We start from the raw sequence: 13,688 nt of genomic DNA, 5'->3' as shown, positions 1-13,688 counted from the left end.
AATAAGGAGCTGACAGAAAATGTAGACCAAGTACATACGTATTTGTGTGTGTGTGTGTGTGTGTGTGTGTGTGTGTATAGAAAGAGAGAACATATATGCATATAGTGAGATGTCCAGCTTTATATCTTAAAATACTAATCTTCACATGATAAGTATATTTCTCATCACTGGCACAAAAGCATGCAAAAAGGTCCTATTTGGTGAATATTAGGCTTTGAAGAATATAGATGAACTCAACGTTCAATTAGTTTTGTGGCTTCTCACTTAAAATAAAATTAATATCCCATTGGCAATGGGCAAAGAGACACCTTGTTGGTGGTGTTGTACTTATATCAGTCAAGGGCAGAACAGACTGTAGTCCTTAGTTCATCCTAGTTTGATCCCTCTCTTGGTAGCCAAAGCTTTCTTATGCCTAAGACTCATAAAACTCAAGTCAAATTAAACCCAGGCATCACAGTGTGGGAGACCTGTGAACCACCATGCCACCCAGAGGCCTGCCTTTCAGTTCACAGCCTAAAGGGGTCATAGGCATCCACTTGCTATCAAAGTACAGATGGAGGATGTCACCCAGGGTGCACCAGCCCCATAACCAGCCTGCATGCAGCAATAGGAGCCACCATGATGTGTGAGTATGTGGTTGTTAGATGGCAGAGAAAGAAAAGTGGAGAAGTTTCAGCATTATGCAGAGTGATGAAACTGGGGAATCCGGAGTAGAGTAGCCTGAGTGACTACCTCCCGGACACCTAATAGCGAGCCTCCAACCAGAGCTCCCACTGAGGGCCGTGTCCTAGTGCTGTCTGCAGTCAGGAACATAGTGATATTTCTGGTTGGGACAGCCACTGCAGTGAACCACATGGATGTCCAGCATTTATGCATAACTGGCTTCTGCACCTCACTGGGTGCAGTCCTCGGGAGACATGGCCCCATCTGTCATCAGTGAAAACACTCAGAAGAGCTGACCCTGTACCTGTCCCAGGAAGCACACTGTAAGTGGCCTTAGTGATAGGGGTGTGGGTGAGATGACCCCACCACCCATCTGTCCTGGGGTGGCACAAGCACAGATGCCTCTGGCCCTCTGCCACCTCCAGCAGTCAGTAGAACTGGCCCCTGAGTCATGAGAGTGGCTGAGCTGGTCCTGCCTTTAACCAACTACAGCACTCAGAGTGGGCCCTGCACCTTGTCTGGACAGCACAGTAGAGCTGGCCTTGGAGGAAGTACATGTTAGGCAGTCCTGAAGCAAGAGCACAGAAGAGTTGGCCCTACTACCTGTCTTGCAGAAGGTGGTGGGTGAGGGGGTGATGTCCCTCCCTCCCTCCCTTGCCCCCTGCACTAACCTGAGGTCATGAGAGTGGGAGGGCTAGTCATGCCCCCTTGCTGGGTGTGGCACTTGGGAAAGTAGGCCTGGCCCTTGGCCTGGGCTATACAGTGGTGCTGGCTCTGATGACAAAGGCACGGGTGAGGCAGCCTTTAGGGTGTGAGTACAGGAGGGCTGGCCCAGTCCCTCACAGAATGTAACACTTGGCAGAATGGTTCCCAACACCTTGACTGAGCAGCACGGTAGAGCTGGTCCTGGAGGCATGGGTGCAGGTGACATACTCCAAGGACATTAGATGACGGGAGCTCACCCTGCCTCTTGTCAATGGTTGGCCTAGTTGGAGCAATGCTAGTGAGGTCTCCCTGGTGGAGTGGATAACACTGAGCAGTTCAGCTACCACCCCAGATACAGATCCAGGGCTTGGAATCCCTCCCCTCCCAATCTATGTAGTCTGTAAATGGTTGGGCATGGTAAAAGGGCCAGGTCTGTTGTTCTAAAGCTGCTGGACCTCCATGACACAGATAACACCAGGATAACCAGGAGGAGTCCCAATGAGGATCCAATACTGATGGTATCGCAGAAGCCACAGATCTCAAAACAGACGAATGGCTTATTGAAAAGAACATTTGCAAGTGACGATGTGTGGACAGAAGCACATACTGTGGGGCACACTATGACACACTACAGCTCCCAGGATGAGATGTTTTCTGTGTGTTTTTGTTGTTGTTGGTGGTGGTGGAGGTTTGTGCGTTTTATTTTGGGGATGAGGTGGCAAGAGCAAAGGGTAGATGTGAGGAGATGATATACATGCTATGAAACTCACAATATAATCAATATAAATAAATAAATAATAAATAAATACATTGACAGTGAAAGAAATTATAGCAGAGTGGAGGGGCAGAATTTCTTTTCAGTGTGAAATTTTGATAAAGTTTTTGTTTTTAATGAAAAAGTATATTCACTTAGATTGCAGAATTCACCCTTTCACATGCTTTCCATCATCATTAATACTTAAGTTTTATGATTTATTTAACCTTTGAATTCTCATTAATAGTTAAGCATTGTGATTTGTTTAAATTGATAACATTTCATTCAATTTTTAAATTAACATTCATCAAATTAAATCCAGTATTATTGAAAAAAGATCACGAGTGTCAGGGTGATAAAGAAGAAGTACTTTAAGAAATTTATTTTTAATTAAGAAACAGCATTGACTCTGGGCCCTTAGTGCTTCTTAGAAGTACTTGAAGATATCAATTTCTGGGATACAGAGGCTGTATTTGCTTTCTGAAACTTAAATGTAACAGTCTTAAAGGTTCATCTCTAAGTATGTGAAATAACTTAAGCCACTTTTTACATACATATTAAAATTGTGAAGTTTAGGTAAAATATAACATGTCTATATGTGTATAATATAAAGCTACCTTCTAAAAGTTTGTAGAGCATGATATGATCTTGACTCTTTTGAACTGGTTTGTGCCATTCTTGTTACATTTCATTTTTCCCTAATACTGTGTAGTAACAACTTGTTTGGAAGCCGATTTTTTCCCTCCTATGACACAGAGAATAAAATGGCACTACCTGGCCTGTTTCTCATCTTATCTCATTCTTAACCAGTCATTAAAGTATCACTACCTTCGGCTTCAGAATTTCAGTTATGATGATCTTTCTTCGTATAATAAAATAGCACTTATTGAATTCACTCCTTTCCTTCTTAAGTCAATGACCTAGCCCCCAGAACACAATTTCATGGACTGTTTCTTAGGCAATATTTTCAGAAATGTCACTATAAAGTAGGGAATTGGCATCTTCTGTTCAGGGCGTCATTCCTAGTAACACTGTGTCTGAGGAAATGAGGCTGGGAGAGATTGCTAGGATGGTGGTGGAAGACAGGCTGGCCCATCTTCAAGTAATAGAGATTTAGGGCATGATGACTTGCCATCAGTGCAGATCTCCCCTCTTCCTCATCTCAGGATAAGTGCACAGGGTAGGTCTATCAGGAACTCTATTGAGAGTGCTAAGAAGTCTCCCTGTTTTCATTTTAGACAGTAATAAAAATCCTCTAGCTTGCTTCAGTTCAGAAAGTATCAGCCTGTGCATACAGACAGATTTTTCTCATCTTCCCAAACTGCTAGGTGCAATTCCCTTTTTTTTTTTTTTTTTGCCAGAGTTCTACTAATTTTGTAACTCAACCTAAAATGCTTCTCAGGGGCATGGTAAGCTAATGCTGATAAAAGACAAGGCCCCTCTCCAGGTAGAGATTTAGTGACATAATCTATGATTGATAGTGCCAAAGTCTAGGAATAATTCTCAACCCATTGAAACATAGATGATTTAGTGAGTTCATTTAGCTTTTCCTCTGGCAAAAAATGTAAAATACGACAGTGGCCGTACTCCTTTGAATCATGTAGGATCACATAACACTTGATACAGAAACAGAACCACATGCAAGAATCTACTTTAATAAAAGATCCCACAATGGGCTGAAGGCAGCTTCTGTTGCTTCAACATCATAACTTTTATGAGGAATAAAATTACCTAATTTCAGGGCTTCAGAGTTGGACTCAAGGAAGCATATGGCACAAGCATTTCCCTAATTCTGACTGGAAGAGTTACTGCTCTACACAGCTGTTTGCCAAGACATATACGTTCAGAAAATGATAAATTTTTAACTTTCAATTCTGACAGTATTATTATCCACATTTAGAAAAAGAGTATCATCCTAAAATTTCTACTTGGAACTGATGATTCCTCTTCCCAAATCACCTCACGGGCTTGTTTGCCTTTAAACTCAGCAATATGAAGACCTTGAGAGAATTTGGAATCTCTTTTGTTTCTTGCTTTTTTTTAAATAAATTGAAAATAGATATTTTTATACAATACATCCTGATAATAGTTTCACCTCCCTCCACTCTTCCCATCTCCCACCATCTCCCCTCTTCCCCAGATCCACTTCCCCTCCCCCACCACCCTTTCCTCTTCAGAAAAGAGCAGGCCTCCAAGGGATGACAACCAAACAAGACACAGCACAATGCAATAAAACAAAGCCAAGGCCCTCATACAAAGGCTGAACACAGCAACTGAATAAGAAGAAAAGAGTCTTACAACCCCTTAAGAACAACAATACCAACCAAGCAGAGCTTCCGCGGACTAAACCACTCCCCAAAGACTAAACATGGACAGACCCATGGCTCCAGCTGCATATGTAGCAGAGGATGGCCTTGTTGGGCACCAATGGGAGGAGAAGCCCTTGGTCCTGCCAAGGCTGGACCCCTCAGTGTAGGGGAATATCAAGGTGGTGAGGCAGGAAGGGGAGGTGGTTGGGGAGGGGGGAACACTCTCATAGAAGAAGGCGAGGGGGATGGGATAGGAGGCTTATGGATGGGAAACCGGGAAAGAAAATATTTGAAATGTAAATAAAAAATATCCAAGAAAAAAAAAAGAGTCTCAGGAGCAGGCAAAAGAATGGGAGAAATATCCATTCCCATTGTTAGAAGTCCCACAAAACCACCCGGCTAACAACCACAACATATACACAAAGGGCCTGGTGCAAAACCGTGCAGACTCTGTCCCTACTGTTTCAGTGTCTGAGTCAATGTGAGACCTGTTCAGTAGTTTGGAATCTCTATTTTAAAGACAACTAGAGACTGTAGCTCTGTTCTGTTAGATATCAAGCCCATGCTTGTTTCATCGATGATGGGTCACCTTTTATCCTTTCACAATGATGAGAACTAAAAAAAAAAAAAAAACAAGCTCAATTAATGTGAAAATGTGAATAAGTGTGTCTTGCTAATCTAAAACAGACAACCCTTGAGGCAATGTTCTAGGCAATTCTACCTCTCAATCTGCTCCACAGCACACGAACTGAGAGTGACCATGGACTTTACTCTGCACTAACTTCACACTGCCACAGAGTCCAACACACTTCATAACCAGACTCTTCCCAAACTCCAAGAGGATCTTCCTATATTCACCCAATTGTCTTTTTGTTTTGGCTTCAAGAAAGAGGGACTAAGAACTAATCTACAACCAATTTTATTTTGCTTGTCCATTAGCATCTGCTTAGGGTAGGATTTAGATAAGACTGTACGTGCTTTCTGCTAGTTCATGTTTATGAATTTCTTTTAATGGAATTGTGGATTTTCATGATACAATTTAAAAGACTAGATCTTAGATTATATTGAAGAAAATTGAATGTAGAATGATAATGGGAATGGCCCTATGTCACCTAGTTCTTCTAGGTCTGTATCAGAGAAAGCAACCATGAAAGGTAGTGTTTACTTAGTACCATGTGCTAGCCACTATTTAAGTTCTTTGATTGGTGAACATATGAGGTCCACTGAAAACCATACAAAGACAAGACTGTTCACATTTTCAATCTTACACAATAGACAGTCTTTGGGCAATAAGAGTCCGCACTGCTTGACAAAGGGTTTATGTGAGGCCAATGTTTGGATCCATATTTAACTGACATAGCATATCTGCCAGTTAAAGGACATAGTGCAGGGGGTTTAAACCTGTGTGCCATTATTAATTTGTGATTCATATATCAGATAGTTATAATATGATTCACGACAGTACTAAAACTACAATTATGAGGTAGCGAGTAATTTTTATGGTGGGGGTCACCACAAGATGAGGAACTGTACTAAAGGGTCACAACATTGCCAAGGTTGAGAGTTTTGACATTGTCCTTCAAAAGGGGTCTATTCAAATGGTTGACTATTCAATATGTAAAAATAAGGGTGAGAATAGCATTTGGAAAAACATGGAAGCCATTTACGAATGGACAATATCATGCAGAATTAGAGTAGACCTAAGAATAAAAACTTCAGTGCAGGCATGCATAGAGTTTTGTAGTATGTCTACTGTCAAATACAAAAGAGTTTGTAAATATCTCCAACAATTCCGACTGAAAGCATTAGGCATACATTTTCACTGGTAATGCTAGAAGGTCATTTGTACCCATCAGAAATATCTGAAAATAACTTCAAAAAGCTTTTGTAAAAGACCAAAATTCTTGTATCTGGGCATCTCCCCATGTTATGTAACTTGATGGTTTTGGCAAGAGTTTTGTGCAGGAGACTGTAGGGATCAGGAAGTAGGTAAAACAGGAGTATGAAGATTTTAACAGCTCCATGTTTTTTAAGATGATCATCCTTTCTACTGTTGCAACTAAGCAACAACGGATGGGCCTGCATGTATCAAGCTAAGAAAGCAAATATATGAAGCTGGAAAAAGGAAACTCCAAATGAAAATGAGTAGCTAGATTATGCATCTGAAGTAGACTTGTGCCCAGGCAGACAGGCAGAGCGGCTGCAGCATAGAGTTGATCCACCAGACAGCCTTTTTCTGACCTTTCAAATGTTCACACATTTAATGGTGGCTTGGGGTTGGCTTAGCTGGTTGTTATTTTTTCTTCTGAAACAGCTTTTTCCTCTTTAGTTAGGAAGGCAGAGCTCTGACTCTGTTGTGGAGAAAAAGCTATTAAAAGGAAATTGTGGTGTATAAAATGGAGACACTTTTTTGATCATATTTCAAAGGATTTGAAGGGAAAGACAAGAAAATCAATAAATGCACAGATTCTTTTACACTTTAAAAAGACAATTCTTTCCTTTGTAAGGTCTGCTTCTGGGTGATCCTGCTGTGAAATCAGCCCATAACACCAAGATTTAATGGAAATTTACTTGGTAAAAAGTATAAAATAGTAAACACAGTAGTCAGAATTCAGCTCCTTTCCTCCTCTTCTACTTTGTGATAAATTATAACACCTGCACTGAGAACCCACAGTTTCCGCCCTGTTATCAATTTACTTGCTACCTTCTTAGTGGGGGTTGATATTAAGTTTCAATTCTGTATATAAATAATGCCCTTTAAAACCATAATAAAAATTTTCAGGTTTATATTTTCTCCGAGACAAAACTTCTTTATTGTTGTTACTTGGCTTAATAAAGTCATAAAGAATTTGTTGCTATATGGAATTCCTTAACAAAGGAACAAGGACACAGTTAAAATAAGACAACTGGCAGTTTGTGAGTATATGTATTCACTTTAGATTTAAGGTTCTTTATTCTAAAATCTAAGGCATCTTGAAAATAAAGACATTCTTTGATATCGGAGAAATTTCTCCTAAACAAATATTTATCTCTCCAGTAAGTACAAAATGAAGAGTCAGTCTTATAATTAATCTATGAATTAGGAGTTTTGTCCCAATTTATCTGTATATTCTGATTTTTGCTAATAATAAACAATTCTATTTTCTCTCATAAACTATATTTAATGAAACATTTTGTTTTTATCTTGAGAAACTTAAAAAATAAAATTGCAAAACTGTAGAGAAAAAAACCTTAAAATTCATGCATTTGGCAGAAGTAATATGAGAGATGCCATGCATTCTGATTAACTTCTCCCACTAATACCATCTCGCAAACAAACTATGCAATAACCAGAAATGACAATTGACACAGTCAACATGCAGAAGAAGGCTCGCTGTGGTGATGTGACTCACGTTGTTATTTTATAGGGAAAGCTGTTTTATTTCCTTAACTCTTAGTTGCCAACAGAGAGTTCTCATTTGTAAAAAAAAAAAAAATCACTTCATAGGTGATTCAATTGGAATCTTGTAGTGTCTTTGTCTTCACATACTGTTACACACAATGTCAAAGACTATATGACTTAAGTAGGTACCGTGTATATGGCTTATACATCAAGAATCATACATGTGACTTGAATAGAAAGCATCTACACAACAAACATTGTGGTTTCACAGTTTGGTAGTCTGCAGATTTCAAAATCAAAGGTCTGGTCAGTTTAATTCCTAGTGAGGACCATCACTTTGGCTTGCAGAAAACTCCCTTCTTGTTGTGCCCTTAAGCAACCCATATTTAAAATTAACAAGGCCTCTGCTGTCTTTTTTTTTTTTAACTTTTTCTTTTATTAGATTTTTTTAAATTTACATGTCAAATGCTATTCTCTTTCCTGGTTTCCCCTCCAGAAACTTCCGTCCTCTCCCCCTTCCCCCTGCTTCTATGAGGGTGCTCCTCCACCCACCTACCCACTCCCTCCATACTGGCAGGCTTGGCATTCCCCTACACTGTGGCATCAAACCTTCACAGGATCAAGGGACTGTCTCCCATTGATGCCTGACAATGCCATCCTCTGCTATATATGCAGCTGGTGCCTTGGGTCTGTCCATGTGTACTCTTTGGATGGTGGTTTAGTCCCTGGAGCTCTAGTGGGTCTGGGGTACCTTCTTATAAAAGCACTAATCCCATTACGAAGGCCACATACACATGATCCCATCTTTCTCTATGACTAAGCCCTACTAAAGATCACTGTTAAACATCTTTAAGCCACTATGAAAATCAGTGTCAATAAACAAATCACAATGGGGGAAGGGAGTTAATCGACTGCTTCCAGACCTAAGTCTGTCTTAAAGAAAAGTTAGGGGTTGGCTTTTTCCATTTATAATAATTAATTTCTTTTTCCACTCATTGTGTACTTCAATTTCACATTGCTTTTATAACTGAGTAGTCATCTCAGCTATGAATGTACTGTTATATAACTTCGTATCTTCTTAAGAAAATAAGAGATAATTTCTATTTTTGTCTTGAATGAAACACTAATTCTGTGTCTCTGTTTCTCTCCCTTTCTTTGTCTCTATCTCTCTCTCTCTCTCTCTCTCTCTCTCTCTCTCTCTCTCTCTCTCTCTCTCTCTCTCCTTTTGAATGTGACTTTTTTAAAAATCATATATGCTTGCTTTGTGAAGAAACCGACATATTGATTTTCAGAGTGACAGTACCCCTTTACGCTTATGACTGTGAGTTTTCTTACATTTGTGAATTGTACTTTTAGTATCAGGACTAAGATTCTTGTTTTTATTTTTTCCTAAGCCATGATTTATTTGTTTGTTAGTTAGGGACAGGGTCTCACTGTGTACCTCTGGCTATCCTAGAACTCACTATGTAGATGAGGCTGGCCTTGAAATGCATGCACCATCATGTCTAGCTATATGCTGTCGTTTTACAGATTTATTTTTATATGTACATTTGGAATCTAGTTTGAGTTCTGTTTATACAAAATGAGTCTTATATTGACTTTTATTTTTTGATAATGTGTAGTCAATCATTCCAGCATCAACTATGAAAAAACAAGAATACAACAAATCCTTGACCCAAAACACAAGAAAATAGACAAAAAGAAGAAAAAAAATTCTCCTTTGAGCTACATAATCACATTATTTTGTTGTTCTTATTTGTGTTTCTAATGACAGGAAACTCCAAATGAGGTACAGAGTCAACCTACAAATTTTAAAGTGTTTTGTTAAAACACTGACAAATCCTTCTACTCACTGTAATATGCCATAGTATTTAGACCAAAACACAGTTCAAACTCTCCAATAATTTACTAATTTATGTTTAACGTTTGTTGCTATTATCTCAGGTTGATCAGAATCTCAGAATCTTCTTGCCTCCCGAGAGGCAAGACTTGACTTAGCTCTCTGGGGTGCATTTTTCCATGGAAGGATAGTGTCATTGATACCAAAATGATTGATTCTAGATTTTTCTCAGGATTTCTTTTATTTTTCCAATCATTTAAACTCTTATTTGTCATATTAGAAAGATATTAAAAATATTTCCCCTTTCATTTGCCATATACTTTTGTACTGCCAAAAGATCTGAATAATTTATATATTTGAAATGTGATTCTGGTTATTCTGCAGTTTGGAATTTGGTTAGAATAATAACGTTATTGCTTGATATTATCGTCAAAGGCTTGATCTGACAGCCTGGCCCAGCCTGCTTTTATGGGTTCAGATGTGCACAGAGGCTGGAGTGGTCTTGAAAGGAGAGTAACCTCTTTCCTCTTACAAATGCCTGATAGAATTCCATGTTATGAAGTTAAAAAGGCAATCCTGCAACCCTTAGATAGTTCACTAAATACTCTGTCTCTCTATTTGGTTATAACTAAATGTTCAAGTTATGTGCATTATGGGTTTCTGTGATCTAATGGTCTCAGAAATTCTTCCTCTTCTACTCTCCTGATCCCATTCTCCTCTGAGTTCACCCAGAGAGCTGCTAAATTACCTTAAAGATTCTGAAGATGGGAATGATGTGTCCTCCCAGTGAACACTCAGACTGAATGCATTACTGCAAGGTAGTAGACTCATATTGATACTTAGACCATGTATTCCGGATCAGTACAGTACAACGTATGGTCCTGTCTTATCAGATAAAGAAAAGTTTACCTCTGTCAGATGCAACAGACAAGAGCTGTTTTGCCCTTTGAGAAAGTCATAGATGGTTTAAGTTTCCTATACATATTTAACCAGCAAAACAGTATTTACAATGCTGGTATAACATTTTATTTTTATTGTACTCTAATATGAAGAAGAAGAAAAAAATCTGTGTTTCTGAAGTTTAAGAAAGAAAATGTTGAATTAGGAAAGGAGAATGACACACTCAAGGTCTTATCAAAATTCTCCTCCCGGTTCATTTACAATTTATCATAAGCAGCATCACAGAGAGAAGCCTGAGAAAGGTCAGCTCCACTGCAGGAATTGTTATTTCAACCGAGAGCATTAAGAAGCTCCTTAAATTTATCTTTCAAAGACTTTTTTTTTTCAGAGCCGTTAAAGACAAAACCAAAAATGTTCTTCCATATCACAAATGTACAATCAGTGCTTCCTGAGTTTTATCTCCATTCCCAAGGTCCCTGGCTGGTCTTCTGAGTTATCTATGTGTCTTATTCTCAATCATTGAAATAAATGTCTCTATTGAAACTCAGTAATTTCAAGATTGAATGGAATCACAATGCCCTGAAGACAGAAAAGTAGCATGGAGTAAAAGTCAACATTTTTATGGCAGACATCTGAGGCTGTAGTGAGTAGGGATATCTCTTGCCCTTCGTAGAATGGCAAATTTTGTCAGAATAGTATTGCCATCTTTGAGATCTTTTTCAAAGTCACAAAAAAAAAAATCAAAGAAAGGGTAACACAAAACTATTTGAGGCTAAAAATGTATTAATTTTCTAGTCTGCATTCGGTCTGTTATCTGTATAATTACTGGTTTGATTTTACTTCAGGATACAAGAAGTTCTTTAAAATAGTTTTCTATGTGAAATTGTGACGGCTGCTTGGATTTTGACAGACATCCAGTGAAGTGTTTCCGATGTAGTGTGACAGTGCCAGCCATGATGCTAATTGCATCTTTTGTTGCAAAATGCCACATGTAACATTTCAAACAGAATCCAAACACCAGTATGACTATCATTTATTTCACTCTGCAATAGAAATCTAAAATATTAGCATTCATTTTGTCTTTCTCAGTCTCTTAATTGACTGTTTCAACTGTACGCACTGATCCCATTAACGGGTACTCTCAGTTAACTCGACAGACCAATCAAGTATGCCTGTTATCAACAATGTATGAAAAAAATCAGTGCATTTAAGAAGATAGTTATAAATTTGTTTTTGTTTTAAGCATAAAATTAATCTGAGAAACAAACCAGTATCACTTTTCTACCAAATCATAAAATATAACTTCAAGTTGGAAGGTATTGCATTAATTTTGTGTAAAAAAAAATCTCAGAAATTAATCATTTAAACCAAAGTTAAAGTTTCTACAGTTCATCCTTGTCCATCCTTTTTGGACAGGAATGTTACTTCTTTACAAGTTGCAATATTATTTAGGATAAATTGTGTGGTTTCTGTCCATATATTTAAGCACTTATAGATTGATTTAATAAGTGTTACAGAACTTCATTAGTGCTGGCTCAGTGGTGAACTCCTTTCTCTGGAGTTGTTTTAGCTCAGGATTTTTTGTTTTGAACAATGTAAACCTGTTATCAGGAACAGATACATGGTTAATTGCCCCTGCCCTTTTTCTTATCACTGAGTGCATGAGAATCATTTATCTGGAATCACTAAGTATAATTTTGCCTTAGAAACATTGTAATGATTTTTGCTATAATCTTTGAGTTAATTTTTTTCTCATTGTGATTCTAATCTGAGTGCTAGAAATAGTTTTTAATGTCTATAACCATGTTTGTCAGACTGCACATTTGCTATGTGCAGAATATCGACACACTTCTCAGATTTGTTTTCACATAGCTGCACTTTTGAAAACTCTGTCCCCAGCAACAAACATTGCATAATATCTCAGAGTTTACTCTGATTGTTAGTCAAAGTAAAACATCCCTTCTTCATTATCAATGGTGTCACTGAAGAAAGGTTTTAAATGATTAAGAAGATATTGATTATCAGATGTTATCAAAGTATTGAATGGACTTTATGGCCTACATTCACTGTTTAGAATCTTGCAACATTGTTATCAGCACTGGACCAAATAATGCATTATCCACTTTATTATATCATCTTATCATAGGCCGTTCACAGAGACATGACTCATGCATTGAGTTTTGACTGCTACCCAACTATGTGACCTTCAAAGTTCTGTTACTATCTGTCTTATTTTTGCCTTTGCACTCCTTGTGAATAGCTTTGTCTCTTTTATAATTTTAATTATTTTAATGGCTTTCTTCAAATATAGATCTCTTTCCTAAATGCATTTTTCAATAATATATTCTATAACCTTTTATTCTAACAACTGTGATATTTAAGTGACTCTCTAGAATACTGCAGAATATCTTGTTTTGCAGATTTCTTGGCCTTCGTTAGTTTAAAACACTGTAATGATTTTCTTTATCCCCATCCATCTCTCCTATTGTGATGGCCAGTCCTGACTGTCAAGCTGATGTATTGAGGCATGACTAAGAGACTATTAAAGCACATCTCTCGGTGCACTTCTCAGGACATTTCCAGATACAACTAGATCACAATGGCTCTGCACCTGTCAATGACTTTACTCATTTATGGATTAAAATCTTAGCATACTATTGGAAAGTGGTAGGATAGTGAAAGTAGGGCTTCAATTTAAGGAGGTGGGTGTCTAGAATCATAGTTTTCAAGAGATTATCTTGGCCCAAACTGATTTCCACTACTATCTTTCCTTTCCTGCCAACACAGGACAACCAGTTTTGCCCTTACATGCTCTTTCACCACGCTGATCTCCTGTACTATGGTCCAGAAACTTTGTAACCAACTGACCTTGTACTGAGTTCCCATAAATGGTAATCCAAAACCAATTTTTCTTCCCTTGTTTATTTTTTCACAGTGATTAAAAAGCTAACAGAAAAGGAATTGAAATGCACAATTTTTCCTATAGTTTTGCATATTAAATTTTGTCTTTTATTATTATAAAAACAATTTCCTATTTTGGCCAAATTGTTTCCTGAAAATAATAGACCCATCTTTATTGCTTAAAATCCGCATTTAACAAACATTTGCTTAGAGTTCCATTTTAAATTTATGAAA

General features: G+C 37.9%; 1 non-coding gene across 1 annotated transcript; it reads left to right on the top strand.

Moving 5' to 3' along the window:
* The first annotated feature begins 281 nt into the window (after positions 1–281).
* On the top strand, positions 282–425 carry LOC116904693. The gene has a single exon (XR_004388389.1). It is a non-coding gene; the product is annotated as a small nucleolar RNA SNORA48 (small nucleolar RNA).
* Positions 426–13,688: the final 13,263 nt, after the last annotated feature.

Source organism: Rattus rattus, chromosome 6 (assembly GCF_011064425.1).
Source record: "Rattus rattus isolate New Zealand chromosome 6, Rrattus_CSIRO_v1, whole genome shotgun sequence".
Taxonomy (NCBI): Eukaryota; Metazoa; Chordata; class Mammalia; order Rodentia; family Muridae; genus Rattus; species Rattus rattus.
This window is presented reverse-complemented; position numbering and strand designations above follow the sequence as displayed.